The sequence below is a fragment of the Protopterus annectens genome, chromosome 1.part1, assembly GCF_019279795.1.
Source record: "Protopterus annectens isolate FY-2018-M chromosome 1.part1, PAN1.0, whole genome shotgun sequence".
NCBI classification, from domain to species: Eukaryota; Metazoa; Chordata; order Ceratodontiformes; family Protopteridae; genus Protopterus; species Protopterus annectens.
The window spans coordinates 1,366,019,410-1,366,034,444 of NC_056726.1; positions in this window are offsets into that span (position 1 = coordinate 1,366,019,410).

The following is a 15,035-nucleotide window of genomic DNA, read 5'->3' on the forward strand; positions in this document are numbered from 1 at the left end:
ACTCGCAACCTAAGCACTCAAAAAGCATTTTACAGCTCAGCACTTGCTCAGACCTAATAGCAAGCACTAATATACCCTGACACTGATTGCCCAGCAGGGCAAGGCTCTTTATTCACCCCTCACAAACCAAGTGACTAAGCAGCTTATCCTACTATTCAGGCATGACAAAATGGCAACTTCAGGTGCACTCTCCAGTCCAGCTGGCGAATCTGGGTATTCTGAGGCAATGTTAAAACTGCCTCATGTACACAGAAAACCCTCTCCTCCTACCACAAAGCACTAACATATGCAAGAGATGCAATTATACAGCCAAACTGGAAGCTAAGCTGTCTCCACGCAAGACTGGAACAGACAGTCAAGAGGAGAAGGTTAACACTTGCACCACACCTCCAGTCGCACACAGACCTACTAAAACAGCACTGGCAAAAAATACACATAAATACACAAAATCTTACTCAGAGGATATAAATAAAAACCTGCAAAAGCATCAGAGACCTCCAAAGCAGATACCAAAACAACCTTCACTTCCCGTCACAAACCAGACAACACAATAAACACAACATCAGTGTGCCACCCAATCACAGCCCTTAAGGCAAAATAACATGCCTGACACACTAGTAATAGGTGACTCTATAGTCAGGCATATTGATGTCCCACTCACTAGGCTGGACAAGAAGGTTACTGTTAGCTGCCTGTCGGGAGCCAGAATCCACCACATAACACAAGCACTCAGGTCACTCCAGAACAAGCACAAATATGACTCTGTCATTGTTCATGTTGGTGTGAACGACCTGAGATGTACCTCCCTGGACTACATGAAAAGAGATGTGGAAGAGCTCTCTGATCATGCAGCTCAGGCTGGTATGACCCTGACCCTGAGTAGCATCCTGCCCTCACCAAGAATGATACCTCAGTATAAAGAAAAAATGATCAATTTCAACAATTGGCAAAGCTTCTGGTGTCATTCAAAGGGGATCCAGTGTCTGTTAGCCTGGAACAACATGCTCGACAAGCCGTGTTGCTTTGCAAGAGACGGCTTGCACCTGTCACCCCTAGGCTTTCAAATACAGGCCAAGGCTCTTGCTGCCCCCATAGTCCCCTTTTTAGGCAAGGCTCTAAAGTCAAACATATGTCCGTAAACAGCATAATTAACAAAGAACTGAGGGTTATGCTACTTAGTGCCAGGAGTTTAAATGTCAAGATGCACACGCTCGAAGCACTCCTCAGTATGGAGAATGTCGACATCTGTGCAGTAACTGAAACCTGGTTCAAGGCTCCAGAGAGCACCCCAGCACTATCAGGCTACAACTCATACCACATGTTTTGGCCACAGAACATGGACCAAAACACAAAAGGAGGGGATGTATCCATATTTATCTAGGATACCTACACCTCCAGGTTAGTGGTGCAGCATGATACCTCTGAGATCATCCATGTGCAACTAACAGTGGGCAAATCTGCAATGCAAATTGTGGTCTGCTACAGATCACCCTCCATGACCCAGGACCACCACTCCACCTTTCTGGAGACACTGGAAAACATAAAGGTCCTACCGAACACCCTGATATTGGGCGATTTCAATTACCCTAACATTCACTGGGAAAACTACTCGAGTACAAATTCCCAGGCCCAGCGCTTCCTGGAATTCATCAACTCAAATGCTCTGGATCAGCTGGTAAACTCCCCTACCAGAGGTGAAAACATATTGGATCTGGTCATCACCAACATGGATGACAGGTGTTCCACACTGGAGGTCAACCCATCACTGGTTAGATCAGACCATAATCTAATCACTCTGGATGTCCACTCCCCACCACCACCCCAAACTAAGGAAACCACAGTAAAATACTTTTCTAAAGCAAACTTCACCTTACTTAAGACAGAGGTGGTAAGTTTCACAGCCTCCACGCTAAAGGATAATGCTGCCCAAGATGCAGAAACCTTTACAAATGCACTCTATGAGCACCTACAAGGATGCATGGATTGTGCCATCCCTAGCAAAACTAAGACTCACTCCTCTAAGAGAAGGAAACCAGTTTGGTGGACCCATGCAATAAACAGGCTATACAATAAAAGGAGGAAACTAGTTCAGAAAAAAAGCAAATCCCAAGAAGGAAAGACATACCTGATCAGTATCCGTACGAAACTAAGGTCCCTCATGAAATCATCCAAGGCTAACTTCGAAAGAAAAATAGCCAAGTATTCAAAAGATAACCACAAAGCCTTCTTTAGCTATGTTAAGAATCTAAGTGGTAACTCACAAATATGCACTGGACTAGTGCAAAACAGCACAAAATATACTGAACCTACTGATATTGTCAACATCCTGGCAGATAGATTCAGTGTAAACCTCACCCCCCACCCCTCTCACCTCCAAAAGGGCCCACAACAATACCGGAAAAGTGTAGTGTCCCGGAAATCACAGACGAGACAGCACAGGTGAAAACAGCCCTTTCCAAAGCCAAAAACACAGCATCAATGGGACCAGATGGTGTCCCAGGCTGAGTCTTGCACGAACAACAGAACTAACTAACCCCCCACCTAAACACACTGTTCAACCTCAACATCTCCACAGGCTACATGCCCATAGAATGGTGCACAGCAAAGGTTATTCCTATCCACAAAGGAGGGGCCACAACTGACCCTGGTAACTATCACCCCATAAGCCTGACTAGCCTGGTCTGCAAGGCTATGGAGCGCATCATCATGGAACTCATTAACAAAGACATTGGGAACCTCCAAACACTTGACCCAACCCAGTTAGGCTTTAAGGGCAGATCATGCCTACTAAACCTGATTGACTTCTTCAAGACAGTCACCAAGGCCATAGACGAGGGAAAGGTTTTTCACACAGCCTATCTTGACCTCGCCAAGGATTTTGACACCATTCCCCACTCGGGTATTACAGAGAAACTCACCAGCCTGAACATAAACCCCCAATGTCATGAGATGGGTTGCCAACTGTCCTACAGACAGAACTCACACGGTAAGAATAGAGTGTTCCAGGTCCGACTCTAAACCAGTCACAAGTGGTGTCCCACAAGGCTCAGTCCTGGGACCCCTACTGTTTGGTATATACTTCTCAGAAGTACAGGCAAACACAGGAAGACTATGGCTAACCAAGTTCGCCGATGACTGTAAACTGGGAGCCATAACTGACTCTCTGCCTGACACAGACATCCTCTAAAAGGGCCTAACTGAGATGGACACCTGGTGTCAAAGTCATGGCCTCAAGCTAAATGCCAAAAAATGCATAGTCATCCCATTTGGGAAAAAGAAAACACCCACAAATTACCACATAGGTGGCAGCCCCCTTAATATAGAAGAGGTAATAAGAAATCTGGTGACCAAGGTAGATAGTAATTTCTCCTTTGACAATCATATTGCCAAAGTAGTTAGGAAATCCTTCTATGTGGGCCATCTAATTACTAAAGGGTTTGCATCTAGAAATAAAAAGGTTATAGTTCCCCTCTATTCATCACTCATTAGACCCCTCATAGAGTACAATGCCTCATTCAGGATGTACCTCACAAGACACTTCCAGCAGCTGGAAAGACCACAAGAGTACCTCACCAAGAGGATTACTGGCCTCAAACATATGTCCTATGCAACCCGATTGAAAAAACTCCGGCTGTACTCAGTGGCATATCACTTACTCAGAGGTGATCTCTGCCTGACTTAAAAAGCCATGTCCAACTCAGAATTGATGGACATGCTCCACCTAAAGAAATCCAAGTCACTGCAAGCCATGCGCTCTTGTAAGCTAAACCTCGCCACAACAATAATTAGAACATGCTGGAGGGATAGATTCCTGTCTCAGAGACTCCCCATGCTTTGTAACAAAATTCCAAATTACATCAGGCAGAGCCCCTCACTAACACTCTTCAAGAAAAACCTTGACGAGTGGATGGGTAACAGAAAATACACCCCTGGGATCACTTCATTGGCTCTGCTTGACACAGGATCAGTTAATTAATCAATGGGGTGGCGAAAGCTGACACGCTCTGGCTAGGCTTATAAATGCCCTTGGGCAGATAGCCTAGTGCCTACCTATGAACCTATGAACCTAGAATAAATTTGGGAAGAAATTAAACTTATTAAAAAGAGGGAAGAGTTATTTAAGTACAGAAATGAAAGAATACCAAGATAAAGTATTGTTATGGAAAATTAGTATAGATAATATAAAAAGAAAATAGAAAGGAATGGCATGTGAGTATAATGGATAAATATTATTTTGTTTACCTGTGAAAACATTTAGGAGAAAGAAAGATAAAAGCTATAAAAGCAGGGATAAAAATATGTGAACAATATTTTGAATATGCTGATTTTTTTGTGGAGATTAACAATAAAAAAATTACTGGTAAAGACAAACATGCCATTTAAAAAATAGAAGAAAGAATTTGTAATTACTGTGGTGAAGTAGAGACCACTGAACATTGTGACAGAGTAAAGGCATTATGGCAAAAAATAAGTGAAATAGAAATTATAAAATGTTTGAAAGGAATAAATGCTAAAAATATGGATAGGACAGAATATGGATATTATGGCGATAGAAAGGAAAAGGATGTTATAGGTATAGATAAAAAATAATTTTGTATAATATGGATCATTTGGAATGAAAGGATGAATGAGATAAAATGTAATGGAAGATAGATATTGTCAGACTTATTAAAAAATATGATTTTGCTTATGGAAAAACTAGTATGGGTGGATTGATAATGAAAATAAAAATTGTCAATGTATAGAAAGTAAAAGTAGAATCAAAATTAGTAAGTTAGAAGTGGAAAGTCTTTTTAGTAATTGAAAATGTGCATACAATTTATATATAATGTATAGTATGAATTTAAATAAAGGAACTCCTTCTATTTTGAATATGTACCATGGTATCTTTTACATCCACTTAAGCTACCACCAACTCAAGCAGATGGGGCCTCAGATTAACATCTCCTTTGAAGGACTATGCTTTCAGGAGTACAGCACCCCCATTAGGCTGCACAACAGTATCAGCAATTGATCTACCTGGTGTAAAAATAGAACTCTCAGCCTTCTGCATCAAAGGTGAGTATGCTACCTGTTGCACCAATGACACCAATTTTTTGTTAGATAGGGTCCAGCAAATGGACAAGAAACTGTTCAACACAGAATCTGTCCTGCATTTGGATCACATCCATATCTTTAGAATTGCTGAAATATGGTTAAAATGTATAGAAAGTACTCCGTCCTCCCATACATAAGTTTTATATCTACCATGCCTTTAGACACAATGGCAACTGCAGTGATGTTTACATGTTTGATACAGATGATATCACTTCCAGACAGATTACCAGACACCTACAAACTTAATTAATTGAATTCCAGACTGCAAAAAACAGGATCAACTATCAGTTTATAACCTGATACAGAACACCATCTATCTTCCCAGAAATTCATCTAAAGTTCCTAAACATACTTACTGAACTCTTTCATTTACCCCTCAGTACAATTGCAGTACCTACATTTCCAATTTAGCATATGGCAAAATATCCTACATTCAATAACTAAAAACTCTCAGGACCAGATTAAAAACAAACCCATCAGAAGATATAATAGCTTTGACCTGGTCTTTATGATTATAGCCTCTTCATGCACTATTCCCCTGGTATCTCCTTCCCCATTTAGGTCAGGTCATACACTAGTGACTTTCAACTTCAAAGCCTCTAAATCCTCTGAAATCAATATTTTAGAAATAAAGGATGTCAAGTGTACTAAATATCCAAATTCATTTACTGCCAACATAGCAGATAATTTCACAAAAGAATTAGATACCAACTTAAATAAATATGCAGAACTATGAATCCCAAACAGATCTGAATATAATGGAAAATTAAAAGCGAGCCACCATGATGGTCCACCAAGAGAAATAAACTGTAGAATAAAACAAAAAAAAAACACACATAAAAAGGATAGTATCAGAATTATTATTAATAACTAGAAGATGCTATAACTAAAGCAGTTCATGAAGTTTTTGTTCCATTCATAGAAAAATATGTAGTTTTCTGGCAAAATGCTGAAGACTATCTGTCCCGGAATTATAAATAATGATATGCATTTGATTTTCAGACTTCATATCCATCAGAACATGCACATTAATGCAACAAAAAGGTGTTACAATAACAACTTTCTGGTTAATTAACAATATTCAAAATCAGTGCATGATTATTGGCCTTTTTACCCCACCGCTGTTTGGGCCTGGCACTGGTTCTTGAAAGAAGAGGTTAAGCCACATGTGCAATCATTACTTGGTAGTTGGGTAAAATAAAAGCATGCAGATCAGGTAGGTAGTCATTACCTTATACATTCTGTAGCCACCTACATTAAAAATATCTGTGTCATAAATTGTACAAGAAGGTTCATAGAAATTAAGTGTACTTTCCTATTTCTAATACTGTAACAGGAATGAATCGTATTCCTAAGTCGGATTACAACTAGCTTTCATGAAATTAGTATTGTTTCATTCTTTTATGTCAGCTGTGAATGCTCTTCTCAGCACCTGCAATTTACACAGATTTACCTCCTACTGCAGCTCATATGAGGTTACATGAGCATGAGTTGATAACGTGTTAAGTATGACTGTACTTTTTTATTAGTTTAGTTGCTCCTACTACTATTGAAAATATTTGAATAACTTTCTTTCACATTGCTCTCATTTCCACTTACAAAACCTGGTATTTTATGACTTTTTTATTTTTTAGTACTTAGCACGCTATAATCACTGAGTGCAGCAATTTCAATGAGCAACACTACTTTTGTCTTTTGTTTTCTTTTTTTGAAGTACTTCATCTTCCTCTTCCTGCTTGAATAATCTCAATTGTTGGTAATAAGTGATCTAACGTGATCCGAATTTCTTCATTCTCAGTAATATTTTGGGATCATACCTCTCAACCTGCACATATTGAAAATAGGAACAAAGGCTGTTGAAAATAAGGAACATCTAGCCAAAATCTGGACATATCCAGCCAAAAATCTGGACATCTTATTAGCATAAAATTTGAATATCAAATAGCAAAGAATTCTTTCCATTCCCAGTAGGAATATGGGACAGTACTCTGAAACATGTTTAAAAAATGGAGAGTGACAAAAAAATGGAAACAAATCTAAGCACATTATCAAGGACACCATGTAAAATCTGTAGACTTTAATAAACTATACTGCATAATTCTACTGTAGAAAGTCATTCGTTTTTGCTTCAGAAAAAGGGACATATAAGATGTGTATCCTCTTTCTTTAAATTACTGTTGCCATTTGTGTGCTAGTCATGTAGCATAGTTTTCTGTGTCCTAGACAGCTTCAAAAATCACATAATGAGGAAGCTTCAGAAACTTGTGTGAAAGGGTAAATTAAACCTAAAAATAGGAACATGCCTCTAAAATAAGGGCATCCTTTGCGAGGTTAAGCTAAGCCTAAAAATAGGCAGCTAAGAGGTCATTCATGTAATCAATGTTTCACACTATGTGAATTTTGTAGTGTTTGCAAAATCTCCAGTGCAAAAATCTTGCCAAATTATTGTGTCCTTCAGTATACAGACCCTCAGCCTTAAGTGTATCATGAGACATGCAACTGTTTTCATTTCTGTTTTACAGAACCTGCATTTGCTTCTCCCACCCTTTTATACAGAGTTTGCAAACTGTCTTGTGACACTGCACTGTATTGGTAATATCTGGCATGTCATTGTCTTGTGACACTGCACTGTATTGGTAATATCTGGCATGTCACTGTCTTGTGACACTGCACTGTATTGGTAGTATCTGGCATGTCACTGTCTTGTGACACTGCACTGTATTGGTAATATCTGGCATGTCACTGTCTTGTGACACTGCACTGTATTGGTAATATCTGGCATGTCACTGTTTTGTGACACTACACTGTATTGGCAATATCTGGCATGTCAATATGAATGATACAGAAGCAGCTGACTACCTCTCATCTAGTTGGCCAACACAGAGAAAAGTGCTTGGGAGTGTCTCTGACTATGATAAAAATGATAAAATGTTGGTAGCAATATAGGGCACACAAGGTGTGACGTAAAGCCACACAGAAAGTAACAAAGTGTGTACTGGATACAGGTAATATTAATATTAAATAAGAGGCCACTTCAAATGGTCTACTACTATTAATATGCATTTTTACAGACATCCTTAAGACTTTTGACTATACCCAAGCTAATTCAGTTCATGGCAGGCAAGTCAAAAATGGACACTGATGGAGCACAGCTCATTTATTTGCCACCTGATAACTGGCTAAGCATACTGGGGATAGGATCCTTTTCAGACATGACCAGGAGGACCATTTGACAAAGTGAGAAAGAGATGAGCAGGTTGCAGGAAATAAAACTGAAACAAAGCGACCCAAGATAATGGTGAATCCATTCACAGAGTACAATGCTGTGATAATATGGGGAATCCATTCATATGCTGTGATAATGGGGTGAATCCATTCACAGAGTACAATGCTGTGATAATATGGTATATCCATTCATAGAGTACAATGCTGTCATAATATGGGGAATCCATTCACAGAGTACAATGCTGTGATAATAATGGGGAATCCATTCATAGAGTACAATGCTGTGATAATGGGGTGAATCCATTCACAGAGTACAATGCTGTCATAATATGGGGAATCCATTCACAGAGTACAATGCTGTGATAATGGGGTGAATCCATTCACAGAGTACAATGCTGTCATAATATGGGGAATCCATTCACAGAGTACAATGCTGTGATAATGGGGTGAATCCATTCACAGAGTACAATGCTGTCATAATATGGGGAATCCATTCACAGAGTACAATGCTGTGATAATGGGGTGAATCCATTCACAGAGTACAATGCTGTCATAATATGGGGAATCCATTCACAGAGTACAATGATGTGATAATAATGGTGAATCCATTCATAGAGTACAATGCTGTGATAATATGGGGAATCCATTCACAGAGTACAATGCTGTGATAATGGGGTGAATCCATTCACAGAGTACAATGCTGTCATAATATGGGGAATCCATTCACAGAGTACAATGCTGTGATAATGGGGTGAATCCATTCACAGAGTACAATGCTGTCATAATATGGGGAATCCATTCACAGAGTACAATGATGTGATAATAATGGTGAATCCATTCATAGAGTACAATGCTGTGATAATATGGGGAATCCATTCACAGAGTACAATGCTGTGATAATGGGGTGAATCCATTCATAGAGTACAATGCTGTGATAATAATGGCAAATCCATTCACAGAGTACAATGCTGTGATAATATGGGGAATCCATTCACAGTGTACAATGCTGTGATAATGGTGTGAATCCATTCACAGAGTACAATGCTGTGATAATAATGGCAAATCCATTCACAGAGTACAATGCTGCAATAATAATGGCAAATCCATTCACAGAGTACAATGCTGTGATAATGGGGTGAATCCATTCACAGAGTACATAGCTGTGATAATAATGGTGAATCCATTCACAGAGTACATAGCCATGATAATGTGGTAAATCCATTCACAGAGCATATAGCTATGATAATATTGTGAATTTATTCACAGGGTACATAGCTGTGATAATAATGGTGAATCCATTCACAGAGTACATAGCCGTGATAATGTGGTGAATCCATTCACAGAGTACAATGCTTTGATAATAATGGTGAGTCCACTGCAGATGGACTAAGATTTACAAGCATTTTTAATGAAAGGTAAGATCAGTGCTTGAGTAACTTATTGTCTATGATGTTTGCACTGTGATCCATACTCTGGTGAGTAATCTGAAAGGTACAAGCTCATGACAAATGATAGTAAGAATTTGTCAGTCCATTCTGCTGTGCTGTATTGTGACTTCTGAGAAGAAAAGCAAGGAGATAATGGAAAGTCTGTTGTCCCTAATTTTGGGTATCATCCTCGGTGGTGCAGCGGTAGGGTTGTTGCCTCACAGCAAGATGTTCTCCTGTTCGATTCTTGGCTGGAGTGCAGGGAGTGCCTTCTGTGTGGAGTCTGCATGTCCTCCCCACGGTTGGGTGGGTGTTCAAAAAGACATGCGTAATGGACGTGCCTTCGTTGAAGATTGAACGTCGAGCTGGCACCTCGGCGTTCATGAAAAATCCACTGCCAATCATTAGTGGACCGGAGTTCCGCTGTGGCGACCCCTAACCAGGAAAAACCGAAAGACACAACAACAACAACAACAACCACATGCTGGTGTGACCTCTGACAGGAGGCGACTTTTCTTCCTGTAGAACAATTTCTCCATTCCATTATTTTGTTTTAGGATTGTAGAAGGTACAGAAATTTGCCTCTGAGTATGTCTTTATTTTCTGGCCTCTCCATTACCTGTTTGTTCCATACTGGGTAAAGGGTGCAATAGCATTGTAAGTGAGCTTCATTTTCATTATCTGCATAATACACTGTTTATTACTCTACAATGTAGAACTTTTTTGATGCTGTCATTCAGTGGAGTAATTGTGGGGTATTAGCTGTACCTTTGTGCCAATGTACTCCATAATTGTGGAGGTGGCCACATAAGTAATGATGCACAGAGCAGCAGATGGTACAGAGAATATCACTGCCATACAGTGTGATATAGACTAGCACTAAAGACAAGTATATTCATTTTTGAATCCCATACACAAAGACAGAAGCAATAATAGTGACACATAACAGTCATTATCAGATTGTGTACAACATAATTTCATTAAATAACAAACAGTATTAACAACTGCTGATATTTATATGTGCAGAGAGGTCCCAGCTATCTGGATATTGTTCTACCTTTCAGCTTCCATCATTACCAGTTATAGCAGAGGTGCATGATCTTTTTGATGACAGATGCTCAGCAGGATATCTTTGAAGGTATTGAATATCATCACTCCCCTGTCCCTCCATCTCAAAGCCTTACTATATCTGTTTTAGTTTTTGTACAAACGGATATTTCCTGTTGACACAAAAATAAATGGTACAAGTATGCAAATAATCACACACACACACACACACACACACACACACACACACACACACACACACACACACACACACACACACACACACACACACACACACACACACACACACACACACACACACACACACACATGCAAACATAATACTGAAAAGCATCTGTTTTCCTGGCCTTCTTGCATGGAGTCCAGGAACACAATCTTGCTAGATGAAGAGGTCTTCTTGAGGAATTCCCCACAAATGGATTAAATCTTGGAAGATCCCCCTGATCTAGTTTTCATCTGTGAGGGTCTGCCCTGATCTTTTTCATCTGGTCTGCCATGCAGTTTTGCTCTTATAGAATGTAGCATGACTGTAGAGTGAGATTGTGCTGTGATGCTATATTAGTTTCATAGGTAGGCACTAGGCTATCGGCCCTGGGGCCTATACAAGCCCAGCCAAAAAGGTACCCTGGCTTTTGCCACCCAAGAAAATTATTTTCCTGTGCCACTGTCAAGCAGAGCCACAGAGGTGATACCCGGGGTAAATTTCCTATTTCCTATCCAGTCATCAAGATTTTTCTTGAAGAGTGCTAATGAGGAGCTTTGCTTGATATAGATAGGTAGTTTATTTCAGAGTATGTGAAGTCTCTGGGACAGGAATCTATCCCTCCAGCATGTTCTGTTTATTGTGGTGACAAGGTTTAGGTCCCTAGAGCGTGTAGCTCAGAGGAATTGGGATTTCTTTAAGTGGAGCATGTACAACAGCTCTGGGTTTGACATAGCTTTGTATGTTAGGCAGAGATCACCTCTGAGTAGGCAATATGCGATGGAGTAAAGCTGGAGTTTTTTGAGACGGTCTGCGTAGGGCATCTGTTTGAGGCTGGTAATCCTCTTTGTGAGGTATTTCTGCAGCCTTTCCAGTTGTTGTAGATGTCTTGTGAGGTACATACCAAAAGGGGCGTTGTACTCTATAATGGGTCTAATGAGTGATGAGTACAGAGGAACAAAGATGTCTTTTTCTCTGGATGAGAAACCTTTTGTGATGAGGTGTGCCACGCAGAAGGATTTCCTGACTACTGTGGCGGTGTGATTATCAAAGGAGAGACTACTGTCCACCTGTGTCCCAAGGTCTCTTATCACACTTTTGGTGTTAAGTATATTCCAGGCTAACATGGCTTGTCTGCAAAGGGGGCATGACCTGGTTCTTCTCTGCATGTTAATGTATCGCATGACTGTAGTACTGTCTATAACAACTTGGAAGACGTCTCAGTGACCAAAGATGATTCAGGGGGTTGAATGCCTTAATTACAACATGCATCTCTTTGATATTTATATGTTTGCATCTGTCCTTGGTGTCCCACACACCCTGCACTTTTATCTCTCTTGAAACTGTTCCCCATGCAAAGTCTGAGGTGTCTGTGGTGACTGACTACTTTGCAACCGGGAGGGAGAAGTGAAGACCAGGATTTAAGTAAATCTGTTGTCTCCACCAAATGATTCTCTTCTGACAATCCTCGACACTAGGATTTGAAAAGACAAAGAGTGTTGGTGGTGGGACCAATGAGACTTCAGATACCACTCTGTCTTTTTCATGTGGAGACTTGCCAGGGGTATAATGAGAACCATAGGAGACATGAGACCCAAAATCCTGAGGTACTCCCTTACAGTGACCAATGTTTGATCAGAAAAACAGAAATAGATCTAGATCTATTCCTCTGGGAGAAAAGCTCTTTGAACTGAAGTATCTAGCTGACATCTCAGGAACACAATCCTGTGTGAAAGAGTCAAAGACTTTTGAATGTTCTCTTGGAATCCCAGCCTGTCAAAGAGATCTCTTACCCAAGAGTGAAATTCCGGACACTTGAAAAAAGACTCTGTAAAGATAAGCAGGTCATCTAAATATGGAAAAAATGTGGATACCTTGTAGCCTGTAATGAGCTATAACTGGAGCTCGACTCTTTGTGAACACTGTTGGTGCAGTGGATAGTCAAAGGTTAAGGCAGAAAATTAACAATGTGATCCATACACACAAATCCATAAGAAATATTTGAAGTCTGGATGAATAGAGATACAATAATAAGCATTTTTAAGTCTAGTATTACTGGGAAACTTGAAAGAGAAAATAGAGGTAACAGATTATGAAGTGACATCATTTTGAATTTGGGCACTATCACAAACAGGTCTATCAAAAAAAGAACAAGGACTAGTCTCCAAGCAGTTTCTCTTTCTTTATTTTGCAATAAGAACATCCTTAAATAAAAACTCTTCCCCACCTGGGAAGGATGAATTGGTTCAATCACTATTTGCAACAGCATGTGATGGATAACTGGTGGAAACAATAAAGTCTGATCTGGGGGATGAAGAATGACCCTTCTGGAAAGGAGGAATTTCGTCCCACTGCCCTCTATAAACTTGATGAATGGTCTTCAGAACCCATTTATCTGAAACTATCTGTTGCCAAAAATGGAGATCCAGAATTTCTGGAGGGAAAAGGGGGACCAGGGTGGGAGTGGTTCACAAGGTCCTTTGAAGAGTCATTTAGTCTTGTTGGACTTTCCTTGGTTTTCGGAGGTTTGATGTTTCTCTTTGGAACCCCTTGCCATTTCTTCTTAAATGACTGTTCACCTGTATTTTGCTAAGACTATTTATTCTGCTTTTTGCCACTATAGGTTGAGGAGTTAGGGGCCCTCTCATCCTCTTAGAGGCAAGAAATCTGGACAAAGCCATACATAAATGTGGAACAAAGGCCTAAAAATAGGGACAGTTTTTAAATATTGCTCTTGCAAAGTCAGAAAGTTGACAGAATAACAGGTTTGTCATTAGCATGAATTTTCTGAAGGATGTGAAGTCTGAAATTCAGATGTCTGTCATTATTTTCAAACTTCAATCTTGAATGATTTATCATTAATCTACAAAAAAATCATAAACTCTTTATTGTCAAATGTTAACTACCATTCACTTCTTTAACTTGTTTTTTTTAACTGCAAATGTGTTTAACTTCATTCATGCTCTCTGTTTGTATGAAACTATCTTAAGATTTTGTTTAGAAGGCTATTTACTGTTAGCATACAATATAGCTTCTATGTTATTATTAGTAACCATGTTATTATTATTAACTATGATCTATTGTATTATATGCTTTGTTTTTTGCTTTAGAGCTTTTCTTCTCGGGCCTCTACTGAAAAAGGGCTTCTTGCCCAGTCAGACTAACCAGGTTAAAAAATGTCAAGTAAATCAATAATAAATTAATTAATTTGCCAGAAAACCTCAATTTTATGAAAAACAGACCAAAAATATGAAACCAAAATCTGGACATTCTGCAACAATCTGTACAGTTGAGAGGTATGGTAGAAATACTTCAGAACATTTGGAAAAGGAAAGCTTTACAATCTTAAGAGATTCCCTGGCTCAGCTTACCCCTGCATATATTGAATACCAAGTATGTAGCCTCAAAAGAGACTTCCACCATACAAATGTTCAATGTCTCATCTGATTCTCCTGTTTGTCAATCCTGTAAATTGTTATATGCTGATCATACCTGTTTATTTTTTCTATTATCATATATGTTTTTGTGGAGCTTTTCTCCCCAGGCCTCCACTGAAAATGAGCTCACACCAATCCATCAGACTTTCCTGGTCAACAAAAGCAAATAAAATAAATTATTTATTATTTTATTTATTTTATTTTACATTTGTTAACTGCGGAAGTCTAACTGGACACATGCCCCTTTTCAGTGGAGGCCCAGGGAGAAAAGTTCCAGTTATAACAGCAAAATACAAAATATGAAGCAAAGCTTTACACAAATATGGCACAGAAATCTATAATACAGGTCAAGAAATGCTAAGTAGGAAATTTCTAAACTATTGCATAGGCACTCATAGAGTATATAATAATATAATTCTAATGTTATAGGAACAGCAGGTCATTAGTGGCATTTTATACATGATTTGGAGTATGATTTGCATCATTAGTTATAAGTTACATATATAAATAATTTCTAAAGTATTAAAATGTATGAAAAGGCTAAAACAACTATATTTGTTCACAATTTACTACTTTTTT